The sequence below is a fragment of the Dasypus novemcinctus genome, chromosome 15, assembly GCF_030445035.2.
Source record: "Dasypus novemcinctus isolate mDasNov1 chromosome 15, mDasNov1.1.hap2, whole genome shotgun sequence".
In the NCBI taxonomy this organism is placed as follows: domain Eukaryota; kingdom Metazoa; phylum Chordata; class Mammalia; order Cingulata; family Dasypodidae; genus Dasypus; species Dasypus novemcinctus.
The window spans coordinates 77,839,745-77,854,703 of NC_080687.1; the positions used below are offsets into that span (position 1 = coordinate 77,839,745).

General features: G+C 46.5%; 1 pseudogene; it reads right to left on the reverse strand.

Moving 5' to 3' along the window:
* Positions 1-709: 709 nt before the first annotated feature.
* LOC101444521 (protein SEC13 homolog pseudogene) lies at positions 710-9,987 on the reverse strand (annotated as a pseudogene).
* Between the last annotated feature and the right edge of the window lie 4,972 nt (positions 9,988-14,959).

Here is a 14,959-nt window from a genome sequence, read left to right on the forward strand (position 1 = left end):
CTTATCTCTTTGATTCATACCTTGTCAATAAGGGACTATAGGATGGGATATTATTGTTGTTTAAATATTCATTTCCCTGATTACTTATAAGGTTCAGCATTATTTTGAAAATATTCATTTTTCCACTCCTGAACATTCTCCAGCCTGCTCTTGTCACCAAATCTTGACCCAAGTAGACTCTTGTGACTTTGGCCTTTGATGGGAAGTCCAGGATAGGCCAGAGGAAGGGAGAATTATAAGGTCATGAAATTTCCCTGATTCTTTGCCTATGAGATAATCTCAAGCTGTGTCGGTCACTTGACCCAGGGTCACTTCAGCTCACAAATCATCCTTTTTTACATTACTCTCTCCTTTTAGTTTCAAGTCATTGCTGACTTCAGCTGCCAGCTTTCTAAAACAAGCAATATGATTTGTTAAATTATTTTGGAAATAGCCCCTAAATAACATCTGAACCCAATAGATACATAAAATTAGACAAAATATTATAAAATAATACCTTTAAAGATAGGTCAATTGTTTTTTCTCTCATACCAAGAATGCTTTCATCTAGAATTAAGCTAAAATCCTTACTGAATCATGTTAAGGCACATAATCAGTCTAGGACAACAATAATTTTGTTGGAGTTCAGTGTTCATCCCCATTGTTTGGTCAGTTGGATGAGAAGGGTAGTCTTGGCAGTGGTGGGCTGGGGAGTCAGGTCCCCTATGTGTCATTGCTCATTCCACTCTGTGAATGAAGTTGGTACGGAGCACTGGACCTTGTTCACATCACTGAAGCACACCCACTCCCAGTCAATTGACTCCTTCCACAGAGTCACCTTATTGTCTCTGCCAGAGACAACAAGAATGTTGGCTGCGATAGACCTGTTTACATATCACACAACATTACTGAATTTACGCAGAGTTTCAGGACCATGTATTGCCTGAGGCATCAACACAGTTCCAAAAGAACACATGACCATTCCCAGAAGCAGATGGTGATGGTGTTGGTGGACAGACCAAAGGATAGGGGCCCAGGCCATATCTTGAACCCTGTTACTGTGAGCTTCCAGCTTCTGCTCCTCCTTCCTCTGCTCATCTTCCTTCTCCTTCCACAGCCTGATGATGTTGTCACAGCCGCCTGATGCAAATTTCCTGATGTAGTTGTGTTTCTGCCCTGATGGCTGGTCTATGAGGGTTCCAGATATAAGAGGCACAGCTGAAAACACTGCAGCCAATAGTGTGAGCATTGTTCATCTTCACTTCACACTGGCCGTGTGGTATAAGTCAACAGGGAGATGGCCCTGTCCAGAGCTCCCACAGGCCAGGATCAGTCTCTACTGATGGGAATTCCAACATACAATGTTTACAACTACTGAGTAGTGTCCTGGGTGCTCATGGGTCTTCTTCCAGGTGCCATTTTCCTCTTTCCAGATGATGACTTCCTGGCCATATGTGCAGGATGACAGGATGTTGCCATGTTAGGGGTGGACCCAGGACACTTGCCACTTGGGACCTTTGTGACCCCTGAGGTTAGTGATGAGCATTGCCCTCCATCCCACACAACAAAGATTTTAACTGACCTGTCCAATGAGCAGGTTGTCAGGTGGGTACCATATGAAGCACAGGACCTTGGTTTACATGGCTTTGGCACAATAGCTCTTTCCAGGGGCTAGGACTGCCGTCTGGCTGGAGGGCTTAGCCTCGCTCAGGCTCAAGAGTCGGGGGGGGGGGCTCGCTCCTGCCGAACCGCCGGCGGGGGGTACTCCCGAAGGGAGCACCGGTTCTCCAGGCGTGGGGGACGCGCGGTTTGGGAAAAAACCATGGAGACCGCTTGAGCACAAGAACAGGTCTGCTTTATTATGGAAGTGCACTAGGTTATATAGGGTTGAGAGGGAGGAGTAAGATGGAGGGAGGGCTAGCTACGGGGCAGTAGTGGACAGGCTGAAGCTGATGGACAGCCCCGAGGTAAGCAGTTACCGGGGAAGAGGGCAGATTGTACGTTGGCAATATGGGCGGGACTGGCGGGAAAGATAGCGACGGCTGGAAAGGGGAGGAGGGGTGGCGAGAGGCAGCAACAATTGCTCTCTTTTTGTTTTTAAAAGGGAAACAATGAGGGAAAAGGGGAATAGGCTGGGGAAGGTGAGGGGGAAAGGGGGCGAACCCGGCCGGCTATGGGCAAATGACATAGCATCTGGCCAGGATGCATGCATTGGCCTTTAGGGTCGGTGCGCGCCGGCGCTAGACGCACATCGAGCCTTGCCAGCAAAGCGGCTTCGCGATGCCCCAGAACCCCCATTAGAGGGGAAGGAAATGACAGGGAGCGGCTAGAGTAGGTCTCGCAGGCGGAGAGGGTGAAGAGGACGGAGGGGGCGGGGCTCCTCGGTGGCGAGGCGTTGGTAATGGACCTGCACGAAAGAGCTGAATACTGCATCGGTGTGATTTTTGGCAAGGTTAACAATCCCTTTAACAGCCCAAGGGCCCACGGTGAGGGCTAAGATGAGGACGAGGAGTGGGCCTAGGAGTGGAAGGAAGTAAGGGAGGAGGGTATGAAAAACACTAGAAAAATAGTTTGCATTTTCTCGTTCTTTGCGGCGTTTCTCTAGTCCCTCTTGGACCTTTCTTAGATTGTCCTCAACAAGGCCGGTGGAGTTGGCGTATATGCAGCATTCTTCTCCAAGGGCGGCACATAGACCTCCTTCTTTAAGGAGGAGGAGGTCGAGGCCGCGGCGGTTTTGGAGAACTACTTCGGAGAGAGAGTTAAGAGAGTCTTTTAGGTATTTTACAGCATTACGAAGATAGGTGATGTCCTCGTCAATGGCGTGCCTGAGAGATGAGAGGGCAGAGGACTGTGTGGAGAGGGCTGCGATCCCTGTGCCTGCTCCTGCGATACCCAAAAGGGAAGCAACTGTTAGGACTGCAGTGATTGGCTCCCTCTTTTGTAATTGGAGAGAGGTTTGTCTGCGCAACAAACGGCGGAAGAAATCGGCGTCAGAGTGGTAAAGGACTAGAGGGGCGAGAAGGATAAGCAGACAAGTTTCATTGGTAGCATTGAGGGTGGCGACATTGAGGCAGGGGGTTAATCCGGTGGAGGTACAAAGCCACTGGGAGGTGTTATGGGGGATTAAGAATTTGGCAGAAGTGCTAGGAGAGGAGTAGTTAGCACAGGCGTGCATAAGGGGATGGGAACCTTGGCGGGAACGAACGCAGCGCCCTGTGGAGGAAACAGATTGGAAGGTTAGGGGAACAGAGGAAGTGTTCCAGTTGCATCCAGTAGGAGAATTTTCGGAGGATTCGCTGAAGGTGAGGTTTGTGGCGACAGGTTCGTATAGAGGAAGAGAGGGGGAGAGACAAAGCCAGCAGCTCTGGGTGAGATTGGGGTGAGATGAGTTCAGAGAGGTGTATGAGGCTTTGATTAGGCTGATGAGAGGACTGGGAAGCTGACCAGGGGGTAAGTGAGGCTTGGGGTTGTGGGAGCTGAGAGAGGCAGTGGCGAGGGGGGTGCCGGGTGAAGGAGCGGGCAAGGTGGGGCGAGGTGGAGAAGGAGGCTGTGCCTTTGGAGGATTGAGAACTCGATTTAGGCCGATAGGGGTGGAGCGTGAGGGGATTGGCTCCTTTTTTATAGAGATAATGCCGCTGTAATCATGACCCACTGCATACAAGCGGGCTCCCCATGTGCGGCCCTGTAACCAGAGGTCGGAGTTGGGGTCTTTAACTGTGAGTGTGATGGTGTTCCATCGAGTAGCATTACGCTGGAGAATAAGGTATGGGTCCCTGTTAGGGGCGCCGGACCATCTGTGAGCGATGGTTGCGCACCCCCAAGAAGGACAGTAGTAATGCGTTGGGTCATGACATCCTCTGGCGGAGGATGGGCACATGTAGAAACCTGTGGCAGAGAGGCTGTTTGTCCCCAAATTGTAAGACGGGATGTTTATGCGTCCAGTGAGATTGAGGACATCAGTTGTGAAAGAGGGGGCGGAGGCGGTCACGTTGGAGGCGAGGAGCTGGTTGCCGCCCTGGCAGCTCTCGCAGGTCAAGAGGGTGAGGGTCCAATTGAAGGGCTGATGATTTGGGTTGGCAGTGGCTGGGAGAGCGAAGGAAGCCAGGATGAAGGAGACGGTCACGAGGTTGCATAGAGGCATCATTTGACGGCGCGGCATCTGTGGAGACAAAAGAAAAGAAAATTCCTCGCTCTCCATACATGGCGAGCGGGTAGGGGGAAGAGGGTAAAGAGAGTGGGGTAAGGAAGAGATGGGGGTAGGGGTTTAGATTAGGAGGGGGCACTTCTTGATGACGGCTGGTGCTGGATTTGGGCGAACGGAGCGACGTCTGACCCACACCCACTGTTAATGTTATCTCTCACTGAGGGCATAGGGTGTTGATCGCTTGCTGGGACTAATGGGTCAGTGGCAGGCCAGATGCAGTGCCCAGGGATCCAGAGAGGTTGCGGCTCAGAATCTGGAAAGACACAAGCAAAGCCTCTCCCCTGTGCTAGGAGGGGAGCGGGATCTTGCCAATGATTGGTGGCAGGGTCTTTCCAATGGACTAGGGGGACCTGCGAAGGCTGCCACATAGGCCCCCAGTGCTTGTGGGTGGGAGAAAGTCCTTGACTGTCAAAAGTCAGAAGATTGTGGTGAATGAGGCAGGCAGTTATAACGTCTCCTGGGGCTTTGTGGGGGAAGGGGGCTCTCTCCTTCTGGATGAGCAGTTTGAGCTGCTGGTGAGTGCGTTCAACGATTCCTTGCCCCTGTGGGTTGTATGGAATGCCGAAGTGATGTGTGATGTGGTACATTTGCACGAAGCTGGCGAAGGCGACACTGCGATAAGCGGGCCCATTGTCTGTTTTGAGATCCCATGGGACTCCCATGAACAAAATAGCTTGGCGAAGCGCTTTGATGCAATGCTTGGCGCTCTCCCCTGCGAGGGGGACTGCATAGCATAGATGTGAAAAGGTGTCAATAGCCACATGAAGGTATTTGAGGCGGCCAAAGGCACTGACATGAGTGACATCTAATTGCCACCTCGAGTTTGGGCGGAGGCCGCGGGGGTTGATGCCTTGAGGCTGTAAAGGTCCAAGTGGCAGCAAAGGCGCGCAAGTTCGGCACGCACACACAAGGTGCTTGCAGGTTTCAATAGGGATGTCTGGAAAGAGCTTTTGGATGGACCGCGCAGAGAAGTGAAATTGGGAATGTAAAAGCTTGGCTTGGTTGACAAAGTCTCCAAGCCGCGGTTCATAGGTGGAGTCTTCTCGAAAAGTGACTGGGTTTATCTGATGGGCGGACACGGAAGCGTCAGCGAGGTTATTTCCCTGAGTCAGAGGCCCTGGTAGGCCAGAATGGCTTCTAATGTGAGCTATGAACCAGGGCTGTTGCCGTTCTTCAAGCAGCCGTTGCACAAAGGCGAGTGCCCAATCGATGTTTGAGTCACTTGGCAAGAAAGTGGCAAGTGGGAGGCCGCGACAGACTTGAAGAGTGTATAGGCTGTCGGTGAAAATATTGGGAGGCTGGTCTGGGTGGAGATTGAGGACTGCAGCGACAGCTAGAAGTTCGCCCACCTGAACAGAAAAGTCATTTGTGAACAGCAGTTGCCGTGGCTCAGGATTCTTAGGAGTGTATATGATGGCCGCAAATGCCGTTTTTGAGGCGTCTGTGAAGGCAGTGATGGCTGAAGGGATTGGGTTCCGTGCAGGCAACGGACGGAACGGGTTGGAAAACGCCAATTGAGATATTCCTTGCAGCAATTGGTGATGAGGATAGTGGTTTTCAAAGGAGCCATGAAAGAGCTCTATTAGGCTCTGCATTTGAGCATTGTTCATGATGAGAGAAGTAACTTCTTTGGCATCTAAAGGCCAAACAATGGTGTGCGGCGGGGCGCTGTATGTTTGCATGGAGAGAAGTACCAAGTCAGTAGCCAACGCAATCCATGCCCTTATAAAAGGGCAAATTTTTGGAAGCTTGCTTTTGGATGTATGCAGGAAAAGGAGAGGGCCATCTTGCCATAAGAGGCCTGTGGGAGTGATTGGCGTTGGCAGGATTAAGGCTAAAACTGGAAGGTCAGGGGAAAACTGCTCTAGGCGGCATTGCTGTAGAGCGGCACTGACCTGTTGGACGGCTTCTCAGGCAGCGGGGGTGATGGTGATGTGACGAGTAACCGCAGTTGGTGGGCTATCTTTGGTCTGCAGGAGCTCGAAGAGGGGCTGCATTTGCGCTGTTGTGATGGGGAGCGCCGAGCGAAGCCAATTGATTTGCCCGCAAAGCCGTTGGAGCTCAGTGAGTGTCATTTTGTGAGAGACGTGAATTTTTGGGCTCGCAGGTTGAATGAACTGGTGAAAGTGAAAGCCCAAAAATTGAAAAGGAGGTTGGAGATTTATTTTGTCAGACTGCACAGTAAGCCCGAGGCTGGAGAGGTTTGTTATTGTTGCCGAGAGCAGATCATTGAGGAGCGCATGGGAGCTCGCTGCCAAAAGGAGGTCATCCATGTAGTGGAGGATGTATGTGTGCTCCGGGTTGAACTTGGAGCGCAGTGGCTCCACGGCATGGTTGACATATAATTGGCATATAGTAGGGCTGTTGCGCATGCCTTGAGGCAATACTTTCCATTGAAATCACTGTGCTGCACCCTGGTTGTTGATGCGTGGAACTGTGAACGCGAACCTCGGACAGTCTTGGGGATGAAGAGGGATAGAGAAAAAGCAGTCTTTGATGTCGATAGTTGCTGCATGAAAATGTTGGGGGACCGCGGTGGGATGCGGGCATCCTGGCTGAGGTGATCCCATTGGCTTAATATGCTTGTTGATCTCTCGGAGGTCGTGGAGAAGGTGGAACTTGCCAGTGTTTTTCTTGTTAATGACGAAAATTGGCGAATTATAGGGACTAGTGGACGGCTCAATATGCCCCACTTGTAGCTGCTCTTCGACGAGGGCAGAGAGAGCTTGTAGCTTGTGAGCTGGCAAGGGCCACTGCTCGACCCAGATGGGCTCCTCTGTGTCCCATTCCAGAGGGATAGGGTCAGGTTTTGCGATGAGAGCAGTGGCCCCTATAAGGGGGGGTGGGCAGCATAGCTGAGAAGGCTTCTGTGGTGATTCGGGCTTTTAGCTGGCTGAGGACATCTCTTCCCCATAAGATGGTCTGGACTGAAGAGAGGACGAGTGGGCGAATCTGGCCTTCGTGGCCTTCTCTGTCACTCCAATGCAGAGGCTGGGATGTTTTCCAGGAGGTAGCGGCTCCTGTGGCACCGAGGACTTGAGGGCCAGTCTCGAGAGGCCAATGATTAAACGCAGCGACTTCGAAGGGAACACAGGAGATTTCAGCGCCAGAATCTAGGAGACCATCAAGCCATTGCCCATCGATTTTAAGTTCTAAAGAGGGCCTCTGGTGGCGTGAGATAGGCATTGTCCACATTATGGTTTGGGAATTTTTCTGAGGGCCTCTTGAGGGTGGGGCTGAGGACTGCCCCTCTGGGAGTTTAAAGGCTGCTGGTAATTTTGGGTGGCACGGCAGTCACAGGCCCAATGATATCCTTTCCCACAACGCGGACACGGCGTGGAAGGGCCTCTTGGTTGCCGTGGTGGCAAGGCAGAGCGAGGCGCTGGGCCTGGCTGGGAGCACTCACAAACAAAATGGCCGGGCTGGCCGCATCGAAAGCAGACGGAAGTGGAAGTAGATGAAACGGCCATGGCAGATGCAAAGGCAGCGGTGAGAGTTTTGACTTGCGGGTCAACGTCACTGCAGGCAAGGACCCACTCATGCAGAGCCTTGTCACGTATAGGGAGGACTACAGCCCGGAATGGCGCAAGGCATCCATCTATGATAAGCTCTTTGGCCAGCGCGAACTGGGCATCCTCGCTGGAGATCTTTCATTGGCAAGCTTCTAGAACACGGGCGACGAATGCTGGGAAGGTTTCATTGGGGTCTTGAAGAAGTTGCGCGAGCTTGGTGGGCTGCTTGGTGGAAACTAGAGAGAACGATCGCTGGACAAGTACTTTTACCCAGTGCCAAAACCCTGGGTCGATTTCGAGATAAGAACGAGGATCCGCGTAGTTGTTGATTCCTGTGTATGCATCAGGAGGGTCTTGGACGCCGGCTTGGGCATTTTCTACAACCTGCCGATCAACAGCCATTTGGTAGTGAGCGCGCCATTCAATAAATTGGCCTGGCGTTAAAATGGCACAGGCTAAGGAAATCCAGTCATATGGGAGAACGAGCTGGGTTCCTAGCTCTTCAAGGAGCTGTTGCACATAAGGGCTGCTGATTCCATCTTCCTTTACAGCTTTGCAGAGGGTTTTAATCTCATCCGCTGTAAAGGGCAGCCAGGTTTGCAGCCGTTGCAGCGTGGGCTGCAGATTCAGCGGATACAGCTGGGGGGTTCGAGGAAGCGCGGCACTAGGGGCAACGGTTTGCGCAGGCGGGGCGCTACCGCCGTATGGAGGCGGCTGAGGATAGGCAGAATGCAGCTGAAAAAATGGCGGCCTAGCGGCATCTATCTGGCAACAAAATGGCGGTGGGGCCTTTCCGGGTGTTGGACAAGATGGCGGAGCAGCTACATCCGGTGAGGTATAAAATGGCGTGGGAGTCACTTCCGTTTCCGGTTGTGAACAAAATGGCGCGGGGGGTGCTTCCGGTTTAGCGGAAGATGGCGACCATACAGTTTCCGGGGCGGAGCCGGATGCTGACAGGGCAGGAAGAGGTGGGTAAAGGCGGGAAGAAGCGCCTTTGTTCCCACCGGCGGGCTCCGGGCCCGGTGAAGAAGAAGCCGGAAGTGCGCCATTTTGGGCAGAGGTGGAGGAAGAAGGCGGAAGTTCGCCATCTTGGGGAGCCGCAGGAGCGGTCTCTGTGTGCCGCGGGGAGCTCGGATGGGGGGGCTCACACTCGAGGGCGGCCGCAAGTTGGTCAGACAGAGAGTCAGTGTCGGCGGACTCATTGGGATCACAGTCTAGAGGCCGCTTGGGAGAAGCCTCACAAATAGTCTCGGATGGGGCGCCGAGGAGACAGGCGCGAATGGCAACGAGAACAGGTAAAAGGCCCGTTGGGAAAGAGCATTTCTCATGCTCCATTGCGGAGGTGACTCGATCTATGAGTCGAGAGTATGTATCTGGGCTCCAGAGTTGGCAGGTGGCGAGCCACGGATTAAAAGGGAGCAAAATGTCCCAGTACTTTTGGAGTTGCCGCAGGGAAACGTGGACTCCGTTGGTGTCGAGCAGGGCAGCGAGGGCCCTAACTTGTGGCGCCTGACGCGATGATAGAGAGGTGCCCATGTTAAAATAGAGGCGGGATGACGGCGAGGGGTCCCTACCTGGAGAAGAGGATGAGCCGTCCGATTCACAGCAGCAGCAGCAGCAGAGAGGGGCCGGGGGAGGAGCAGCCCCACGTTCAGGCGCCAAATGCCGTCGGGCTGGAGGGCTTAGCCTCGCTCAGGCCCAAGAGTCGGGGGGGGGGCTCACTCCTGCCGAACCGCCGGCGGGGGGTACTCCCGAAGGGAGCACCGGTTCTCCAGGCGTGGGGGACGCGCGGTTTGGGAAAAAACCACGGAGACCACTTGAGCGCAAGAACAGGTCTGCTTTATTATGGAAGTGCACTAGGTTATATAGGGTTGAGAGGGAGGAGTAAGATGGAGGGAGGGCTAGCTACGGGGCAGTAGTGGACAGGCTGAAGCTGATGGACAGCCCCGAGGTAAGCAGTTACCAGGGAAGAGGGCAGATTGTACGTTGGCAATATGGGCGGGACTGGTGGGAAAGATAGCGACGGCTGGAAAGGGGAGGAGGGGTGGCGAGAGGCAGCAACAGAGGACTTCAAGAAAAAGCAGGATGAAATTCTCAGATTTCCCAGCTGTCTCCTAATCTTCTCCAAAAGAGCCTTAATCTGGAGTGGCAGTTCGAGAGTCCCCAGAGAACAATGATGCTATAATCACAAGAAGGCCATGAAAAGTCTTAAAAGAAAAGGCATACTAGAAGTAACTGGGCATTGTGACTCATGTCCTTATGGGAAGTGTCCAGGGTGTTAATTATTGACATCAAGACTGAGGCAGTGGTGGCTCTGGTCCTTTGATGTGACAAGTTCACTTAACTTTTATTCAATTATTCCTTATGACTTATAATTTACCTGCAATAATAGTGTCTTCTTTTGAAATGCATTTTGTAACAATTTGTTCATGATTATAGAAATAAAATTGATTTTTGCATAAGCTTCTTAATAGAATATCCTTATTAATCTCCATTTAAATTCTAATATTCTAATAATTTTTCTGTAAGTTTTCTTTTTTAAGTAGTAAGTCATATACTCCATGAATCATGGCTATATATTTTTTTCATTTCTAATATTTAAATTATTTAAATATTTACACTGCCTTCTTGTTCTAACATTCAGAAGTTTTGAAATGAAGAGATGATAGTGAGATTACTTGTCTTTTTATATCTTTTAACTTTTGTAAGTTTGCTTCAAAATTAAATGTGATTTATGATGCAGGTATTTCATATATAGTCTTTATCATGATAAGAGCATTCATATCTACTCTAAGTGTTTATACTGAATGATATTGAGTTTTTATCATGGTGGTATTGGATTCCATTGAATATTATTTTTCTGTGTTAAGACAATTAGGTATTTTTTTTCTTTTAATCTGTTAACATGACAAATTATATTAAAAGTTTTCTTTTATGATGAACAAACCTTATTTTTAAAGAAATCCAAATTGATCATGATATGCTACCACTTTTTAAATAACTGTTTCAATTTGCTGTTGTTTGTTAAGCATTTTTCTTTTATTCCCTTATTCAGCAATTATTTACTGTGTAACCATTAGGAAATCGGTAATTTTCTCGGTGCTCACAATGCAACAGTGGAGCTTAAATCCTAGTAGAGGAAAACAGAAATCAGGCAATAAAAAAATAAGTAAATTACATAGTATGTTAAAAGGTGATGAGTGCCTTAAAAAACAAAAAGGTGAACAAGTTGGCAGATAAAAGTGCTGGGAAAGGAAGAGTGGGTTGTAGTTTTAGATAGAGAAACCAAGGTGGTTCACGTTTAGAAGATGACATTTGAGTAAATCCTTGATGAAGGTGGGGGAGACAGCTAGACTGTGTGGACTACTACTTTATCAAACAGTAGTTTTTCTGTACTGAATGAATAAAATCCTTTAGTGTTTGTGGTGGTGGTCTTTCTTTATTAAATTGTTTGTACTTAATTACTTTCCATTTAAGTTTTCTATTTTCTTGAGATTTTCCTAGGAATTTTATCATTGTGACTAGTAGTGTGAAATAACCAACAATATTATAGCTATAATCTTATTATGTTCCTATTTTCACTCATTGGGTCATTTATACATGATTAACCCATTTATTCATGATTAATCCAATCAGCAATTTGTCAGTTTTATTAGCATCAAAAACTGAAATTTTGCATTGTAGATGTTTTCTTTTAAATCTTTATTTTTCATAACTTCTATTTTTTGTTCATATTTTTGGTAAATTCAGTTTTTCTAATGTGCTTTTCATTCTCTAAATCTATTAATTACTGAAAGTGTTGGGCAAAAATCTTTTTGTGTATAGGAGGCATTGTTAATATCAGCTTGTATTTCTTTCAACATTTTTCTTCCTAGTTGTTGAAGCTATGTGTCATATTATGTTTAGACTTATTGAATTTATGGAGTACTGAACTTTTAAATTCTTACATAGTATCTTTCTAGATCTTCTATTGGGTTCTTAATGTTTATTTTGTCTGATATTAATATAACCACACAAGTAAGCTCTGGGCGTTGTATATTTTATTCTCTTTTTCAACTTCCAAAATTCCTTGTCTTTGTGATTCATATGTCTGTTTTAAACAGCATATATGAAGACTTGTTAAATCAAATTTAACAATTATTGTTTTTATGTTACTTTCTGTACACTTACTGTGGCAGCTTGAGTTATGTACCCAGGGCTTGAGGGTATTGACAGCTTCTGGCTGTTCCCTGTGTCTTCTCTGTTGCTCTTTATCTATATTGGATTAAGGGCCCACCTCATTCAGTTTGAACACAGTAATAACATCTTCAAAAGTCCTTGTAGCAGTTTGATATTACTGTTGAATTCCAAAAAGAAATATTGGATTATGTTTATAAACTGGTCTTTTTCTCTGGGCATATGAGATTATATTGGATACTGTGCCATGAGGGTGTTAAGTCACCACCTTTTGGTGGGTGGGGACCCACGATAAAAGACATGGCAAAGAACAGAGTTGAGGGTGCTTGTTGTTGGAGTTTTTATGTAGGAGTTTGATGCTGAAACCTTAAGCTGGAGCCCCAGGAAGTAAGTGCACAGAGGAAAGAGAAGCAAGCCCCGGGAAGAAAGGAAAATTGAACCCAGAGAGAAGCAAGACCCTGGAAGGGAGGAGCACAGGAAGCTGGAACCCTGGCAGACATTGGCAGCCATCTTGCTCCAACACGTGAAAATAGGCTTTGGTGAGGGAAATAACATGCTTTATGGCCTCGTATCTGTAAGCTCCTACCCCAAATGAATACCTTTTATAAAAACTAACAATTTCTGGTATTTTGGATCAACATGCCTTTGGCTGACTAACACAGTCCTAGAACTGGGTTCACACTCACTGGGTCAGAGGTTGGGGTGTGAGCATGTCTTTTGTGGGGGATGTGCTGAATCTCCAACAATTAGCAAGGTCACGTTTCCTTTCCTCTCAATTTCCAGATCTGTCAGGTGAATTTGCATATATTCCTTTTCTGCAAGCCTTTCCTGATAATCAGAGGAATTTCACAACCCTTCCCTCCTGCCACCCAACCAGTTTTCCTAAATTTCCAGCCTAGGCCTATGGACAATGTAAGTTGCAGGTGTAACCAATTGATTCCCACCACATGACATAGATTATTGGCTTTTCCACAGGGAATATTGGAATCATCACTGATCATCTACCTATCCTGGCTCAAACTATTTCAAATGATATTATCCACTTAATGCCACCCCGATTCTGATATTTACATGAGTATTTTTCAATATTATTAATCTTATATGAGAAAAGCATATTATAAGACTATATCTGGCTTCAAATAAGCTCTCTCAGTGTGACAAATAATTGTACTGCTACCTACTATCTCTTTTCATCCCTTGCTTCTACTTTATTCTGCAATAGTTTAATTCTTGGGTAGTTTGTCAATATATTATAGTCAAATTCAGATACCCTAGCTCCAGACTTACAGATTGCCCACGCTGTACTGGAAAATATTTTCCATACTTTCAATCAAAGGATTCAACTACCTTGATTCTGTCTGGTCTATATTGGGTCATGCACTTACTTCTGAGTCAGTCATATGTTCTGGCACATGAAATATAAATCATCAGTCCAGGATCCTAAGCTATTCTTAAAACTAAGAGGTGGGGTCAGGCCTAAAATCACCGTTGCTTAGAATGAGAGAGAGGTAATTCTTTTATGAACTGCTAAACAGACAAAAATAAGCAAACACAATTATAGCTGGTAAATCTATTATTAAAAATAGTTCATTTTGACAATAGTTAAGAACATATTTAGTTTCCATTAACCATGTTCCAAATTATTAACTGTTTGAAAAATGCAATATTGTTTCAATATTTTATTGATTCCCTTTAAAATAAATTTTCCAACTTTTGGTTGAAATTATATTTCTAACTACAAGTCTCAATTCTTGAAAAATAATTGAGCAAACATTAGTGTTTGGTGAATAATGAATTATTAGCATATTTTCCACTTAATATCCTTGGATAAAGTATTTTTTTTATTAAACCTGTGCCATGCATTATTTAGTACAGTTATTAAATTTTACATTTTATACATTTTAAACAAATAAGACTTTAATGGTAAAATATGACTCTGAAGCATATACCAAAATATATTTCTTCACTATAGAGCAGACCAAACTAACATGGACAAGAGAATTAAGTAACATTCTGGAAGCATCTGATTTTGAGATTATATATATTTCAGCTTTGCCTTTTCTGCCCATGCTTTTTGAATTCAAAGCAGTGCTATTTTGTTGGGACTATAATTTTCATTACGCTAGCTTAAGTAGTATAGCAATAGAGGCAATTTACTTCTTCCAGTCTACTGATTCAAATCCTATTATTCACAAGTTTCCTAAACAACAGTCTTTTAATACCTATAATTTTCCCCAATTGTCCTGCAGACACCTTCAGGTAAAAATGTTAGCAATTTTTAAAGTTTGATATTTCCTGTTATGTTATACAATGTTGCCTACATTTGAAGTAAATCTGTCACTCTGAATAGGAATCACATATGAGTGCACCAAAAGATTTAGGTTCAAGACCAAGCCTCTACAGTTGTTACCACACAACTTTAGAAGTCAATTTGAATTGTTCTTGAAAGTCAGAAGAAGAAACACTAAGAGATATCAATCTACCCACATACAGGTATTCGGGTCACCAGAAAAAGTAAGACTCACTTAAGTTCTTATGGAAAGACATATTGCTTACATGGAAAAGAGACAGAATAAGTCAGCTTCACCAGTGGATTTGGTTATCCCAATGGCTGATGCCAGGGGTGTCCTACTTACAGCACCTGTCTGTTCTGTTTGTGAGCTTTAATGGAAGAAACTTGCTCCCTTCCTTCAAAGGGAAAATATACCACCTGGATGTGAGTTGGAGGTCATAAAACATGCCCACCAGAGCCTGACTGAATACAGTGAATGTTTACAGATGCTTAGGATATTAGGGATTTATCCACTGGGTTTTCTATTTTATCCCCCAGGCTGATACCCCAGGTCTTGAGCACAGGACTTAGTCATGGATCCAGGGAAAGGTGACAGGCTATGCTAGGACTGCCCTCTACCACACTTCTCAGTGTGAATGGAACTTCAATGCATTTAGAGGTACACAGATATAAAGTCCAAGTTTGTGTTCTTTGCCTTATATTCACCACATGGTACTTACATTTTTAACCCTACAATAAGTCCACTATTCTCTATGGTGTTTCCAGGGAAACTTTTGAAGTTCTTAAAGGTCATAA